The sequence below is a fragment of the Ochotona princeps genome, chromosome 20 (assembly GCF_030435755.1).
Source record: "Ochotona princeps isolate mOchPri1 chromosome 20, mOchPri1.hap1, whole genome shotgun sequence".
Taxonomy (NCBI): domain Eukaryota; kingdom Metazoa; phylum Chordata; class Mammalia; order Lagomorpha; family Ochotonidae; genus Ochotona; species Ochotona princeps.
Window position 1 is genome coordinate 21,118,400 of NC_080851.1, and position 17,373 is coordinate 21,135,772.

Sequence of the window (17,373 nt, forward strand, 5' to 3'; positions counted from 1 at the left end):
CAGATGCAGAACAAGCCCATTTCTTTGAGCTTCCTCGGATAGGCTGACAGAGACAGAGGAAAGATCGCTGCTTTGCAAGCCCTGAGGTAGTCCGGGAACTGGGAACTGTTGTTGAAGGTTCATGGAATTTCGGGGTGAGACAAAAATAACAGCTTCTGGAGTTGGACGGTGGTGCTCGTTACACACCATGAATGCCACTGAACTGGACACTGAAAAATGGCGAAAAGTAACCCAGTTTATGGGCCATTCGTTTCACCACTAAGAGTTCTAAAAATGACTGACACACTGTGTTAAGGAATTTGAAGGAATTCAGAGGAATATAAAGAATAAAACATATCCCTGCCTCTGGTGTCTATCTTTCCTCGGCACCCCTTTGACATGTATCAGCAAACACTGACGGGCGCCCCCTGTGTGCATGAGGGCCTTGAGTATGCAGTGACCAACACACATTCCCTGCTGTGAGAAGCTCACGGCCTCCTGGAAGTCAGAGTCAGACCATGACAGTCCTCTCTGTGATGGGCACAGAGAGGCACATAGGATCCTGCTTCAGCAGAGGTCAGGGGAGGCTTCTGGAGACACGGGGTGCACCTTGCCAGGGGAGGGGCTGGGGAGAAAGATGGTCCACAGAAGGATAATCACAGACACTAAGGGGATCCCCGTGTCTAACTTAGGGGCCTAAGCCTCAATAGCAGGCGGCACCCTACATGAGAGACATCTGGAGGTGGACATGATTTTTATTGGGGAGGTATTTTCCTTTTCTTCACATGTTGCTTTCAAAGTGGAGGCCGAAGGCGACGCCTGGGCTATCTCTGAACCCTGGGGTAGGTGGATAGCCCTGTGAGAGCACACAGGGAGCAGGGCAGCTGTCGGTGCCAGGATGCTACCTCCCTGCTTGGGCGTCATCATGCTTCTGCCCCACCCCCACCTACCTGGAGAGTCTGCAGGGTAGAGGTGAACACCTGTCCCCCCCACCCTCACCCTTCCATCCAGCCCCTGATAGCACCTGCTTCCCCCATAGGCCACTCAAAGGTTCACTTTCATTGACAGAATTCTCTCCCTCCCGTCTTCCCTCCTTCTCTCTTTTAACTAAGCAAGTGCTGTACAAACAAATGCAATGATTTATTGAAAAGCAACTCCAGGGAGTTCAATACACATTTTTGAGGCTGATAAGAAAATATCACCACAGTCACCAACAACACCACCAATTTAGGAAGCCTCAGGGCTAACAGGTGTCAGGGCAATCCCTTTGCTCCAGCCACACTGGCTTTCCTGCTTCTCCCAGACAGGTTTGCTTTGGCTGTTTCTCTGGGTGGGGGTGATCTTCCCAGGATCATTGTAACACCAACTCTATTTCATGCCTCATTCCACATGAAATGCAAGCACCACCTCCTCCAAGCAAGTTTCCTGGACCCCCGAAGTAAAGCAAACTGTCTTACCAGTATGTTCGAGCACTTACACACATAGTGGTGCTTTTTTTTCCCCTGTCTCCTAACAAGTATGGGAATCCCTGAATGCTGGCGCTCAGACATTCTTGCTCATGACTATACTTGCAATGTCAACAACTGCACAAAGTACCCAAGGACACTGTCGCGGCTGGCACATTTCACCCTGGATGGGTAAATTTGCAGACCACTGCAGGTAACAGGGCAATGCCTCCAATAAAATGACTAGAGAGTTTCTCCTCTGACCTGTTTGTGTGATTGCCTGTCATTGATGAACTAGGCCTGGTGGCAGCTCAAAGCCACTGAGCAATGTTCAGCACATTATGATCCCTAAGGCACATATCTAGATTCCAGGTTACCAACTGGGACAGCAACTTATCTGCTAAGCTGGGAGTACCTAATTGCAGCTCAAGTTTCAGAAGCTTAAATTCCCTCTGAAATAACCACTGGAAAATATTTGCCCTGGAAGCACTTCTTAAATAGTCTCTTCTTCCTGCCCCTTCTGAGGTCATGAGGTCCAATTTAGTATCAGCTGTTAAATAGCAACAGGTTTAAAGAAAAGTTTAAACACTATTAAAATAGTCAACTCTCTTTTTCTGTCTAACCACAAAGACATTAACAGTCAAACCACCACAGGACACAAATTTCTACTGTGGAGAAGAATTTTGAGGTCTCAATGAAAATCAAACTGAAATAACTTCACTCTCATTTGAGTAAAGATCCAAAGGATGTCTACTCCACGCTCCCCTCATGAGTGTCTATGATGACAGACACGTGGCATGCATATTGCCACTGTCTGACCCCTTCTTTATTGCTAGAAACCTTCCCTTCACTGAACTGAAAGGCAGCTTCAGAATCTCTTAACGCTCTAGCAAACTCAATCTTCTGTCACGTGGGGGGGGGGGGGGAGAACTCATTTAACATTTGCTCCTTATTGAAATACATTGCTATTCTAAATAGTTTGTTTTTACTTGAATACAGAGGGAGAGGCCTTGCATCTACTGGTTCATGCCCCAAGTGCTTGCAACAGCTCTCAAACCAGCACCAAAAAGAATGGCCAGGGGCTGGGCAGTATAAACACACTGACCGCCACTACAACCCAGCAACACAGGGTGGGAAAGCTTCAGGGGTAGGGGCAGAGGAGACAGAGCAGGAGGTCAGATGAGTGGATCCACCTACTTGGAGTTTAAAGTGAGTGGTTCTGCTGTCTGTATGTAGCATGGGAGTGCTTCTCCTGGGGAGCCATGGTCACCTAGAGGTGCTGAGAAGCTTCTTGCTGTATAAGCATCCTCAGGTTACTTCTAACTTTACTGGACACATTTCCAGTTGGGGCTGTTTACTTCAGTAGGTACGATATCAAATTCTTCTAGAACATCAGATACTCCCCGGGAGGAAATGTCACACATACAAAGCAACAGCAAGCCTCCTGACCAAATCTTTGCTGGATGCTGTCTAACTCCTACCCTGGAACAGCACCTGAGATCTCATTTTCAGTTTGGTCTCTCCCTTCCTCCTGCCCTCATCAAATTCTGCAAGCGACTGAATACCTCCTATACTCTACAAACTGGGCCTTGCACCAGGGGGACAAAGATGCACAACCTCCCCCACCTCCTCTGCCCCTTACAGAGCTCAGAGTAGCAAGGATGCTGCCCATGTCCATGCTGAGGGAATGGCAGTGGGGTCTCCCAGGGAGTCTCTTGGGCTCCCACATGGCCCAGGGGAGAGAGGCCGGAGAGGATGTGTTCATGTGTGGCCCAGGGCTGGGCCAGCTTCCTCTGAACACAGCACAGCACCCATCAGATGAACTGAAATTGCTCTGCCTGCACTCCTCTTTGAGATAAGACCAAAATCCCACAAAAGCAGCCTGTGGAAGTGATTTATTTAGAAAGGTAACAGCTGCATGGGCAAGTCTACTCAAAGGCAAACACTGAGAAACACCAAGATCGCAAGCAGTCCATGTTAGCTAGGAGCTTTACACAGGTGTCTCACTAAGCCAAGCACAGGCACGGTCTTGGTGGGATGAGATGCGATGATGGACAAGTGCTGCAGATGGTAGCACACAGAGGAGGGGGCAGGCAGCAGTCTAAGGGATAGGAGCTGGAGGCTGTTCCTGTGATATGGCCAGGGAGTCACGGCAGAGTGTATTTCAGTGTCCTCCCCAAAAGATACCCCCCTCCGATCTAGAGACACTCAGGCATCTAGTCTAGATCATGACTTAAAAGGGAACAAGAGTCAAAAATTTGCCGTTTCTCTGAAACCAGCACTGTGAGAGTTCACTACTAGCTAAATCGCATGGGATAATGCCTTAGTGAGCCATGCAATGAATATCAGACAAGTGTAACAGGAGGGAACCACTTAGTCACTGCATGGGTGTGATACTTAAGGATTGTATATCATGGACCAGGCACTATTAGGCTCTGGAGATGCACTGATGAGCAAGGTGGCCTCTGCCTTCAGACACCCCAGTGTCACGGGGAATGCCTGCTGAGCTCTCCTCCGGAGGCCCACTCTGCCTGGCATGTGACCTGCTGGAAGGACTCTGAATCAACCCAGGAGGCTCCCTAGGGGGTAGCTTCACTCAGGTCTCCAGGTGCTAGACCCAATTACAATGCTTTTCATTTTCTTAGAAAATGGTCAAATCCATTCAGATTTCAGACTTTAAGTACACAATTGCACCAGTAATTCCCTGGAACCTCACAACATCCTTGCACCTGTGCACACGCACCCCTCCTCACTCTTTCTGTGCAGCATCTTCTGGTTTTAAAACAGAGACCGGTGAGAAATCAACCTACTTTGTTGACCTTATGGAAAACTGGCTGAAGGATTGATCAATTTCACCAAATCATTTTTCTAGTTAATTATGTCAGCATTTATCTGAACTCCTTTCACCAATTTTCCACTGTTTTCTTTAGTCTCTGTAGCCTCCATGAATTAGATATTTATTTCAATCATTTGTCCATAAGGCCATACATTTTGTTTTTTTAGTATGTTATTTGACCATTGCCTTATGCATCCGACTCGCTACTTTCTACCTGGTCTGCAGTTGCTGTTTTGTTCTCTTCAGTTTGTGTTTTCTCTGTCTGAATAGATGGGTGTGAAATTTTATGATTTTGTGTTTTATCCTGCAACCAGGGACACTGTGGGACACTGTGGTTACAGAAAGTATCAACACAGACATTTGCTACTTTTTTCCAAGGTACCGATGTCTTTTGGAATCTATTTCACAATTAGTTTTTTTTTTTTTTAAACTAAAGAACTTCAGCTTTTTGGATTCAACAGTCATCACTTTAACGTTTTTTTACATCTTAGTGAACAGCCTAAGAAAAAGACCTGGGAAGCATTTCAAGCTGTGTTGGCTGGCTGCAACTTTTTCAGGACCCTCAAGAACTTAGCCACAGGTGGGAAGACAAGGAAGGCCAGCGCTCACCCTTCTGGCTGTAAGAAATAACGGACATCAGGCACTTAGCAAAGGGTGATGTCCGTTCTCACACAACACAGTCTTTCTTTATCAGTCAATACTTCCTAAGACTGATTAAAGAAGGAGACAACGTTTTTTAGAAAGCAACTCATTTCAGAAAAGCATCCTAGCAATCCTTCATTTCCCCTCCACCACTGGAAGACACAGGAAAGAGGGTCATCTCTGAACCAGAAACAGGCTCTCACCAGACACCAAGCCCTCCATCACCCACGTCGTGAACCCTAGAATGATGAGAACAGATTTCTGTTGCTGATACACTACCCGGTTGGTGAGACACACCACAGTAGCCCAGACGGACGAAGATAAGAGGATGGTCACAAAGCACTGCAACCATTCACGGGATGTCCTAAGAACTGTGTTGCTTATCTTAGTAAGAGTCACGAAATGGACATGCACGAGAGCAAGACGTGCACATCCTGGGACTCGACAGAGTTAGCTAACACGATACAGAGTCTGGGGTTCCAAATTAGTGCTCCTGCCAGAATTCTGCATGTGGCTTTCAAAGCTGACCTTTCACCTCTCACCCAGGCTTCTCTTCCTTTTGGGCCAGATGAAAATCACCTCTGGGTTCTGTCAGATGCAATGGCTTTGTCCTGTGAAAAGCAAACCTCCATTTCTCCCTGTAATGCCAACGGTCAGCCAGATTCCCCAGCCAGGGACTGCTTAAGGCAGCCATTATAGGGCCATATTTCAGGGGACTCTTTGACTTACTATTTTTTCCAAAGAAACTACATACAAAGCACATTTTTACTGCAGAGAATTTAGAAAATATGTAAAGAAAAACAAAATGTAAAAACACCATCTAGGAATACTATGATGGGTTTGATTATGTATTTTTCTAGACACTTAAAAATAGAATATATAGATTTTATAAAATTATACTGAAATGGGCTGTTTTCTGATTTTTAAATTGCCATCAAGAAATACAAAAATACACCATTTGTCACTATCATTAACTGATATATAACTCCATATCTTGAATTGTTAGTGGACATAATTTTAGAAGATACATGAATTTTAGGAGACATACTGGCATAGAAATATACTCTATTGTGCCTTGTTGGACAGCAAGACCATTCCAGATTTCCCACTCTTCCGATTATCACTGATGAAAATGTTGTTTCTAACAACAAATTCCCAGCACTAGGACAAAGACTCTGTATATTTCAGATTTTTAATTTTTAATTTTTAATCTTTTATTTTTTAACTCAATTATACAAAAATATTTGCAAATTTAGAACTCTACCAGCAACTGGAGAACTTTGAGTAACTGATTGTAAAAAAAAAATCCTGGGCCCGGTGCCGTGGCCTAGTGGCTAAAGTCCTCGCCTTGAACACGCTGGAATCCCATATGGGCACCAGTTCTAGTCCCGGCGGCTCCACTTCCCATCCAGCTCCCTGTTTGTGGCCTGGGAAATCAGGCAAGGATGGCCCAAAGCCTTGGGACCCTGCACCCACTTGGGAGACTGAAGGAAGTTCCTGGCTCCTGGCTTTGGATTGGCTCAGCACCAGTCATTGTGTTTACTTGGGGAGTGAATCATCGGACAGATCTTCTTCTCTGTTTCTCCTCCTCTCTGTATATCTGACTTTTCAATAAAAATAAATCTTTAAAAAAATCCTTATGAATCTACTATATGGAAATGGTCTCATTACATGCTTTCAGCTTCTATATATTTGACCATAACAGATACTGGACATTTTATTGCTCATTTTCAGTTCTTTTCTCGCTAGATTCTGAGAGTGGTGGTGAGGTAACCGTCACAGGAACCTGCACCAAGCCACTCTGGAAGGTCCAGGGAGCCCAAGGCCCTGAACCAGGCAGTCCACAAGCAGTAGGACCTCCGTGACTCAGCAGAAGGCCCAGACCTCTTCTTCCCTTCGTGGCTTGGCCACACTTTCTGGAGACACTAGGTATGGATGCTTTAGGTTCCCAAACAATCTTCTTGAGGAGCTACTGTTATACCTTGCCCCCAAAACCTTACAAGAAACCCACCCATTGGAATAAATATGGTTAAAGTGAGGGGATGGGGAAAGATGGGTATTGAGAAAACATACATATTGATGATGTTCATTCATGTTCAAGATCACACAGAAAAACTGGAACAAGAGCTAGGGCTGTCCTTCCTTTTGGGTAGCAGACAAAGCCCTATTAACCACACAGTGTGGAGTGTGGCAGAACTGGATCCACGTCAGCATGCACAGGGGAGCCTGGAGGTTTTCCAGAGAGTGCTCCCTAAAGCCGAGGCAGGAACTTGCCTGTTGTCACCTCCTAACCAGGAACAGCCCTAACGCCCGGGATGGGGATGGGCCCTCACCATAAAGCTGCACTCAACAGTGCAGAACGGGCTATGGCACCAACTCAGGCCCAAAGCCCCCAATGCATCGTGCCTGCAGGCATCCAGAGTACGACAGAGCATCCATGTCAGGAGTGCTCGGGCTTATGCTCAGCCTGTAGTACCATGGCTGGCTGTGAAACTGCAGCCTCTAACCTCAAGACTGCTGTGGATGTGTGAGGATCCGACTGGCCTCTGGATCTCTATATTTCTTGCAGTTACCCTCTGCCACTGCGTGCCTGCACTTGGAGTTGTTGCTAACAGTCAAGCAAAACTCCGAAAAAGCAAACTCCAGCCTTCATCATTCCCCACCAGAAGTGGTGGTGCTTTGGGGGTCTTGAAGAGGCAGCGTGGTGGCCTGCACTGCCCAGGCAGCACGCTGAGGGGTGCAGAGTCACAGCAAGGGCAGCAGCTGGGGGGCCTGGGTCTGGTTTTCATTAGGCAATGGCGGCATCTTCTCCTCTTCAAAGCTCGGGGGCCCAGATGCCACCACTATGAATTCCAGCTGCCCTGTGAAACCTTATCCTTCAGCCTGCAATTCAGCCTTCCCCCATACCCAGCCTTCCCAGGCAGCAATTTAAAATGCCAAATCCAAGGGGCCCAGGGTCCCCTAGTACTTCTCCTGTTGGCTCAAAACCTCTTTGTGCACAGATCAGAACCAGGCCTGAAAAGCTGCCTGGGATCCGCCAGAAACTGCTGACCCCAGGTGGGGCGGGGGGGCACAGAGCAGTCACATGACAGCCCTGTTCTCCCAGCTCAGGGGATTCCAGAACATGTTTACAGTGAACAATGTCAGAAGCGCTTCCAGCAAGGCAGCACCATGAAACCTCACTCCCTGCTGCGAGGCGCCCACCCGCACCTCAGTCGGAGCAGGTTCAGTTTGCAGCAACTGCTTAACTGGGTTTGGGGCAGGGTTTCTCCAGATTTGACCAGAGAAGATCTTCCTCTCTGTCTCTCCTTCTCTCTGTGGATCTATTTTTCCAATAAAAATAAATAAATCTTTAAAAAAATTGTAATAAATAGAATTTTCAAATTTATTTTGGTGCAAAACTCTGAAATCCATGTATAAGAGGATATCTTTAAAATGCTATGAAAAATACATATTATGAAACACACCATGGACTTCAACATTTTTTGCACTAGAATGAACTTAGCTTTTAATCCATGCTCCATAAACTTTCTTCCCCTTCTCTTCGTAGCCCCTCCCGGCATAGGAGTTTTTAGTCTTTTTTCCCCTCAGATCAGGCAGCCCAATTGTGCTCTTGATCATATTCTTTCTTCTAAGACCTGCTTCCACCCTTATTCCAAAACAGCCTCCTCTTTCTAGATCTTTCTGGATTTCTCTAGAGTCTTTCTCAACATTTGATCAATGACTGGCATGGGTGGCTGTTCTCTCCTTGAAACTCCTTCCCCAAACCTCTGCTAGATCTGTAACACCTTCTCTGAATCTCCCTCATCTATCTGACCTCCCTGGTCTGCTTGTCTCCATCCATGCACCTCCACCATGGGGGACACACCTCAACCCACTCTCAGCATACAGAAATCGGTGGGGAATAAATCCCTAAATCAACTCATCACACCAATGCTCACTGGATCACAGAAACATCAAGAGTTCCAAATGAGAAGGCGCATATGATATGGGGGGAGATCATGGAGGTGAGGTCAGCGAACAAAGTCACATTGAGGCAGGGTCTGGATTTAGAAGTGGCCAGGTATTGCCTCTCTCAAATCCTTACACGCTGGTGGCACAGGGCCTCTCCTTTTTGTCTCCCTCTCTAAGCTACTCTTAGGCAATCATTTTTTCTTACTCACAATGACCACTAGTGATTTTTAAAAAAGCTTCCTTCCGGGCCCGGCGTGGCCTAGCGGCTAAAGTCCTCGCCTTGAACACCCCGTTTCTAATCCCGGCAGCTCCACTTCCTATCCAGCTCCCTGCCTGTGGCCTGGGAAGGTAGTCGAGGACGGCCCAATGCATTGGGACCCTGCACCCACATGGGAGACCTGGAAGAGGTTCCTGGTTCCCGGCTTTGGATTGGCACGCACCGGCCCGTTGCGGCTCACTTGGGGAGTGAATCATCGGATGGAAGATCTTCCTCTCTGTCTCTCCTCCTCTCTGTATATCTGACTTTGCAATAAAAATAAAATCTTAAAAAAAAAATAAAAATAAAAAAGCTTCCTTCCAGCCCTCACTTCACTTTGGGCCTCCAGCTCTATTACTTCCAACATCAGCAGTCCTCCAACCTAAATGAGTCAGAGGAACCTCAAACTAACAGGGTAAATGAAATTTTTCTCAGGCAAAGCTGACCCATGTCTGTTTTATTCACCTTGGACACCGCCCAACCAGTGTTTCAGTCATATTAATCTTGGACATACCTGCTCCCTGTATCACCTATCACATCTAAAAGACCTCCAATACTATTGAATTCCATACACACAACTACATCCTAAATCCATCCATTCTCATAATTAAGTTCTTCAGAACCATATTTTAATGTAAGGCATGCTTTTCATTCACGATGATAAAAAATGTGTTCATTATGAAAATTTAAAAAAATAAACTAGAGTATAACTGACCACTGAAAACATACTGCTTTATTTCCACATGGACATGAGTTGGTGTGTCTTGCATTTATGAACTACAATCACATTATATAATTATATTATATAATAAACGGTTATATAGGCAGCACCAGTATCCATCCCAATTTAGTATATTCCTTCTGCGTCTGGCCTTGTTGATGTAACTTTCTTTGGCCTATGGCACATTAGCAAGCATGAGTCAATAGAAGCTAAAAACTGTAGGGGCCAGCACCATGGCATAGTAGATTAAGTCAGTTGGGATGCTGGCATCCCACACGGGTGCTGGTTTGAGTCCTGGCTGCTACACTTCTGATCCAGCTCCCTGCTCATACATCTGAGAAGGCAGTGGAAGACCAAGCCCTTGGGTCTCTGCATAGACATGGGAGACCAGGAGAAATTCCAGGCTCCTAGCTTCAGACTGGCCCAGTTATGGCCCTTGCAACCATTCAGGCAGTGAGCCAGTGGATGGAAAGTCTCTGGCTCTCGTCTCTCTGCAACTCTACCTTATATCTAAACAAATATTTTTTTTTAAAGAAGTTAAAAACTGACATCATATAATCCTTAAACGCTTCATGGAAATGGAAATAAAAACTGATTTTTGTATGAACAATTTTGAAATTCATGCCTATTTTTAATAGCATGCATTTTCCATGAACTTTCTGAAGAACACATGTATGTTATTGCCTATGTATATACATCAAAATTTACTATTTCCTGTGTTGCTGGATTTTTAGGGTTTTAAAAACATTTTTCTTCTGCTACATGACTAGCGAGTATCTTTGCACATTTATTTATAAAGAGCATCATTCTGGGCTGCTTTCACAAATTGGCTTTTGTATGTCATAAGCTTGAGAAGCAAAACTCAACGTTGGGACTGAAAACTGCTTCGGGTGGGGGCAGGCATGCGATACAGTGCAATGCAGGGGCTGGCACTGTGGAGCAGCTTCTGATGACTTCACTAACCTGGATATCTAGAGGTGCGTGGACTAGGGCAAAAGGTTTGTACAGAGAAGTCTCTCCTTACTGTGCTCCCAGAGAGCCATTTCCAGCTCTCCCACCAGCAAATTGCGGAAAAGACTTTCTTGACATAATGCTTGCCAAGTTAAGTTACTTGACAAGTAAGAAAAAGCATCTCATTCTGCTTTGCATTTCTTTGATCCCCAGTAAGTTAAACATTTCCTTCATGTGACTCGGCTGCTTGTATTTTTTTCCCAGTACAATCTGTATCTTTATTTAAACTTTCTGTTGAGATAAAATTTTTTATTCTAGATTTATGTAATGCATATATTAAAAGCTTTAAACATTTTTTTGTTATTTAAAACAGCTTTTCTTAATTTATTTGAAAGATAGGCAGAAACAGAGAGACCTTGATCGATTCCCAACTGCACGTTCATTCCACAAAGGCCCATAACAGTCAGTGCTGGGCTAGGCCACAGTCAGGAGCCTGGACCTCAGTCCCACACAGGTGGCAGAAACCCGAGTGCTGGAGCTGTCTCCTCCTGCCTTCCGGGATGCACGCTAACAGGAATCTGGAATTGAGAGCACGTTAGGACGTGAAGCCAGGCACGCCAATACAGGACGTGGCTTCCTGAGCTTATCTCAATCACGACATCAAATACACACCCTACACACAGGCAACTTTCAACCCCAACTTCAAATCTTGCTTCTCACATGTGTCACATACAAAAGTCAATTTGTAAAAGCAGTCCAAAATGGTGCTCTTTATTCTTTGATTTTTTTTTTCCCAGTGTTTTGTGCTTAGAAAGCCAAATCTTGTCTAGGAAAAAAATATACAGGCGCAGACATATTCTTAGTTTCTTCTTCTGGTATAATTTGAAATGTTTAATTAGGTTTCTTAAAATAATGTCACAGAGCGACAATCTAATTATTTTGCATTGGTCATTTACTAAATTAGCCATCCTTCTCTCCACTGACTTGTGATGCTCAATCATCACTTATTAAATTCTCATAAATGTTGGGGTTGGTTTTTGAAATATTATTTTGGTCTTTCAAAGTATGTCTTTATTTGTATACGCATTGCTATCTTAGTGGCTACGAAATATAATATAGTTCATCCTCAGGCTTTCATATATTCACTCAACAAACACCCAATGGGCCACTGTGTGTGTCTGGCACAGTTCCAGGCACTGAAGGTACAGCAGTTCCTCCTGGGGGATGGATGTTGAACAAGTAATAACACAGGTACCGAGCAATTACTCTTTGTGCCAGGGCTCTCTTAGGCACTTTCCAAGTCACTATTAACTTTCATAGCAGCTCCTTGATATGGGCTTCCTTATTTCCATATTACAGATGAGGAAAACTGATGTTCAAGTAGCTCCAGAGGTAAGCCAGCTACAAATGTAGGGAGTCCAGATCAAATCGCATTCTGAGCCACCACATCAGCAAAGGGTAAGATTCAGGCAAAAGTCGAGGGAAGAGGACAGGAAAGGGTGCTCTATGGACAAGGTGGTCGGCGTGTGGGGCTTCTCTGAGCGGCTGCCACTGGAGCAGAGACCTGCATCCTAACGAAGACAGAGTTATGGAAAAAAAAAAAGCTCCAGGTGGCATGGCAGTGGACGTGGCATTGGCCTGGGTATGGTGCTCACAAGGACTGGGACACAGCAGCTCAGCGAACCAGGGGCAGGTGGGAGAGGTGTCAGAGGTGGGACCCTGCAGGCACGACCTCTCTCCAGGGCATGCAGGGAAAGGCACTGCCATAAGCCAGCTCAAGAGGTGCCTGCTTGCCCATAGTCCCAGCAGCATGGCTCTCAACAGCCACCATGGGCAACCAACTAACCAAGCTGCCACCAGAGGAGTCACAGAGAATGTGGTCTATATACATGCTGGAATGTTGTTGGGCCTTCAGTATGGTTCAGCGGCTGGCACTGTGCAGCAGTGAGACTCTGCCACCTATATGACCACATCCCATACCACAGCGCCTATTCAAGTACTCTGCTTCCATCCCAGCTCTCCTCCAATGTGACTGGGAAAGTGGTAGAGGATGGCCAAATGCTGCGATCCGTGCCACCCATGGGCGAGACCCAGAGGGAGCTCCAGAATCTTGGCAATAGCCTAGACAAGTCAAGGGTTGTTGTGGCCATTGGGAGAGTGAATCAGTAGATAGAAGATCTTGTCTTTCACTCTCTTATTCCCCACTGCTTAAAAATAAAAACAGGGCCCGGCGGCATGGCCTAGCGGCTAAAGTCCTCGCCTTGAACACCCCGGGATCCCATATGGGCGCCGGTTCTAATCCCAGCAGCTCCACTTCCCATCCAGCTCCCTGCTTGTGGCCTGGGAAAGCAGTCAAGGATGGCCCAATGCATTGGGACACTGCACCCATGTGTGAGACCTGGAGGAGGTTCCTGGTTCCTGGCTTCGGATCGGCACGCACCGGCCCGTTGCGGCTCACTTGGGGAGTGAATCATCGGATGGAAGATCTTCCTCTCTGTCTCTCCTCCTCTGTGTATATCTGGCTGTAATAAAATGAATAAATCTTAAAAAAAAAAAAAATAAAAACAAAAACAAAAAAACCAGACTCCTGTTATTTATGGCAACACAAGTAGACCTGGAGGACATTATGGTTAAGTGAGATAAACCAGACCCAGAACACACAAACATTCCATCAGATCCAGAAAGGTTGACCTTGTAGAAGTGAGAGTAAGGTGGTGGTTGCCAGGGGCTGCAGGTGGAGAGCGGAGACCCTGGTCCAATGATACCAAATCTTAGTGAGACAGGAGGGAGAGGTTTTAGGGACCCACTGCACAGCACAAAGATGTAGCTAATATTAATGCACTGCAGACTTCAACGCAGCTAATGGTGAATGTGGTTGTCCCTCACCCACCACACACAGTGATTCGGCCGGGAAGTGACGGCTAACCAATCAGCTTGATGTCATCATTACATGCCGTGCATGTTTCCTGAAATACCACAGTGGGTCCCACAAAGTCATACAGTTGTTATCTGTGAATTAAAAATGTTATTATTATCCTTAAAAAAAGGAATGCACATTTTTTTAAAGATTTTTTTATTATTGGAAAGCCCGATATACAGAGAGGAGGAGAGACAGAAAGGAAGATCTTCCATCCGATGTTTCACTCCCCAAGTGAGCCGCAACGGGCCGGTGCACGCCAATCCGATGCCGGGAACCAGGAACCTCTTCCGGGTCTCCCACGAGGGTGCAGGGTCCCAATGCATTGGGCCGTCCTCGACTGCTTTCCCAGGCCACAAGCAGGGAGCTGGATGGGAAGTGGCGCTGCCGGGACTAGAACCGGCGCCCATATGGGATCCCGGGGCTTTGTAGGCGAGGATTTTAGCCGCTAGGCCACACCGCCGGGCCCCAGGAATGCACATTTTATTCTAAGTGTAATGGGACAGCAATTCATCTGGAATTTTACTCATGCATCAAATGACCATCATGGAAGGGGTGAGGGCAATAAATTGAAGGTGACGTCATTGCCCTCCTTGAAGAAAATCTTGGGTCAGCATGATAGCCTAGTGGCTAAATCCTTGCCTCGCACGTGCTGGGATCCCACATGAGTGCTGGTTCATATTGTAGCTCTCCACTTCCCATCCATCTCCCTGCTTATGGCCTGGGAAAGCACTAGAGGATGTCCCAAAGCCTTGGGATCCTGCACCCATGTGGGAGACCTGGCAAAAGCTCCTGGCTCCTGCTCAGCTCAGCTCTGGCTGTTGCAGCCACTTGGGGAGTGAACCAGCAGACAGAAGATCTGTCTCTCTGTCTCTCCTCTTTGTAAATCTAGCTTTCTAATAAAAATAAAATAAATTTTAAAAAAAGAAGAAAACCTCCTCACTACGTTCAATTGTTTATTCTTTCAAAGGACTCTGATAGTTATTCTGCTATGCCATGCCCACCCCAAAACTACATGGATTTAATTAAAACCACACTAAATACCCTACGCACATTACCACAAAATGTGGCCTCCTCATTTTTCCTTTCTTTTGAGTTACTCAAAAACCTGTTAGTGCCACTAGCTTTTAGTCCTGTAGCTATGACACCAGTTAAATACCTATATCCACCAAGGGCCATGGCATAGCAGGCTAAGCCTTTTCTGGGCCACTGGCACCCCATACAGGCACCAGTTGGAGTCCTGCATGCTCTACTTCTGACCCAGCAACTTGCTAATGAACTGGGAAAGCAGCAGAGGATGGCTCAAGTACCCACGGGTCCTGGTACCCGTGTGGAAGACTCGGAAGAAGCTCCTGGCTCAGGCTTTGAAGCTCCAATTGTTGTGGCCATTTGGGGAGTAGACCAATAGATAGAAGATTTTCTCTCTCTCTCTCTCTCTCTCTCTCTCTCTCTCCTCTTTGCAACTCTTACATTCAGATAAAAGTAAAATGATTTTTTAAATGCCTATGTCCTACACTGGGCTGCCAGAGTTTGATTCTGGCCTCTAGGAGCCCAAGTCATGTGAGGCTGTGGAAACAAGCCTGCCCGACTGCACTCCTCCCATGGGAGACACGGGATAGTGACTCCTTCGTCTTCCTCCAGTCCGTGCGAGCCCACATGACACTCTTTCACAGTGCTAATGCAATCAGTGTGTGGCACACCACATTCCAACAGGTTCCATCCTCCCGTGGGACCTAGAGACAACCCTCCAGATGTTCCTGCTAAGGCCTGGGTGGACCCTTTCCCCCTGATCCACACTCTCCCCAAGGTCACACATTCATGGTGTTGGGGTAGGCTCTGGGGAAGTGGTCAGGATTAGAAGAGGGCATTAAAGTATTGGAACCACAGTGACTGCATTCCCAGCTAAATAAGAATGTGACAGACTGGAGCAAGTATCCGTGCTCTGTCCCATGATGGGGTGAGTGATCCCACCCACTCCCCACCCACAAGAGGGCTGTATTAGATTGTCGTTACTATAAAGAAATGCCCAAGCAGACTAGTTCGTAAGGAAAAGAGCTGGTCTGAGGTTCACAAACCAACCTCAGCTGGGTCCAACAACTCAGTCACTGGTGACCAAATTCTTGCCGGCTGAGTTCTGAGATGACACTAACAACCCAAAGTGACAGACAAGAAGCATGTGTGCCCACTGATATCTGCTGGTCTTCTGTGAAGCCACCAGGATTCAAACTAGGAGGACCTACCATACTGGTCTAACCCAATCTAACCACTTCCCCAAAGCCCTCCCTCCCTGTCAATCAGTGCATCTGCCCTCTTTATAATAATTAATAGAAGACCCTTAGTGTCCTGTACAAACCTGAGAAGATAAACCACAAGTAAACCAAGCCAGCAGCAAAGGTCTTGCCAGGTGTGAGCCCCCCACCCTTGGACCCACCTGCAGTCATCAGGAAGAATAACAGGAGTGGACTGAGGGGCCTGGGGCAGTAGCCTAGTGGCTAAAGTCCTTGCCTTGCACATGTTGGGATCCCTTAAGGGAACCTGTTCGTACCTCAGCTCTCCACTTCCCATTCAGCTCTCTGTTTGTGGCCTGGGAAAGCAGTGGAGGACGGCCCAAAGCCTTCAGACTCTGCACCCACATGGGAGACCCAGAAGAAACTCCTAGCTTCTGGCTTTGGATCAGCTTAACTCCAGCCATTGCAGCCACTTGGGGAGTGAACCCATGGATGAAATATCTTCCTCTCTCTCTCTCCTCCTCTCTGTATATCTGCCATTCCAATAAAAATACATAAATAAAAATATTAAAAACGAAGTGGACCCTCAAACATCCGTAGACCAATCCCCTCCAGACCCTTCCCACGCAGGCTCAGAGCTCTTGCCTTGCAGTAAATGCCACCCCCCTTCATCCTGTGCTAGAAGACACCTGTGCTGCCAGCCAAGGAGCACTGAACATCATCGTATGACTGCCCCGGGGAGGTCTCCTGACCAGAGGAGAGTGGCAGGCAACACAACCAACTTCCTGGGCTGTGAGCCACAAGAAAGAGGGCCTACTATCAAATGCTTCGGTGTGAAGCTGGGACATGTCAGAAGGGAGAGGAGGGACCACCATTCTTGGGACATGAATGTACTTGCTGTTCCATACAGTTTCATACACAAGATGTGAGGAAGGGAGGTGAAAGAGAGACACTAGGATATGAGTGTTCTTCAAAAAGTTCATGTGAAATGGAATTCAAAGAGAAGTTTAGGGAGTAAGTGTTAAGCCCAGTAGTTAAGATGTCCACATCCCAATACATGGCTTCCACTGCTGGGTCCAGCTCCTGACTGCAGCATCTTGCGCATGCAGACCCCGGGAGGCGGTGGTCATTAACGGCTCATGAACCTGGCTTCCGGCTGCAGTCCACCCCACACCACTGCAGGCATTCAGGGAGTTAATCAGTAGATTGAAAATTTTAAAGAAAGATAGTTTATTTTGGTGGGAAAAACAGTGAAATCCACACATACAAGAAATCTTCAATAAGCTTAAAAAAGTACATATTATAAAAAACTATGCATAGATTTAAAAATGTTTCTGTACCACAATAAACTATATATTTTCATTCTATTTCCCATGGTCTTTTTGAAGGATCGTATATGTTGCCAGAAATAGTATGCTGAGGATGACAATATGGGTGGGGGTGA

The 17,373-nt window shown here is 46.4% G+C and overlaps 1 protein-coding gene across 3 annotated transcripts in view; it reads right to left on the reverse strand.

Moving 5' to 3' along the window:
* EEPD1 (endonuclease/exonuclease/phosphatase family domain containing 1) overlaps positions 1-17,373 on the reverse strand; it is a 165,608-nt gene that overhangs the window by 35,517 nt on the left and 112,718 nt on the right. The gene's annotated exons all lie outside the window — the stretch shown is intronic.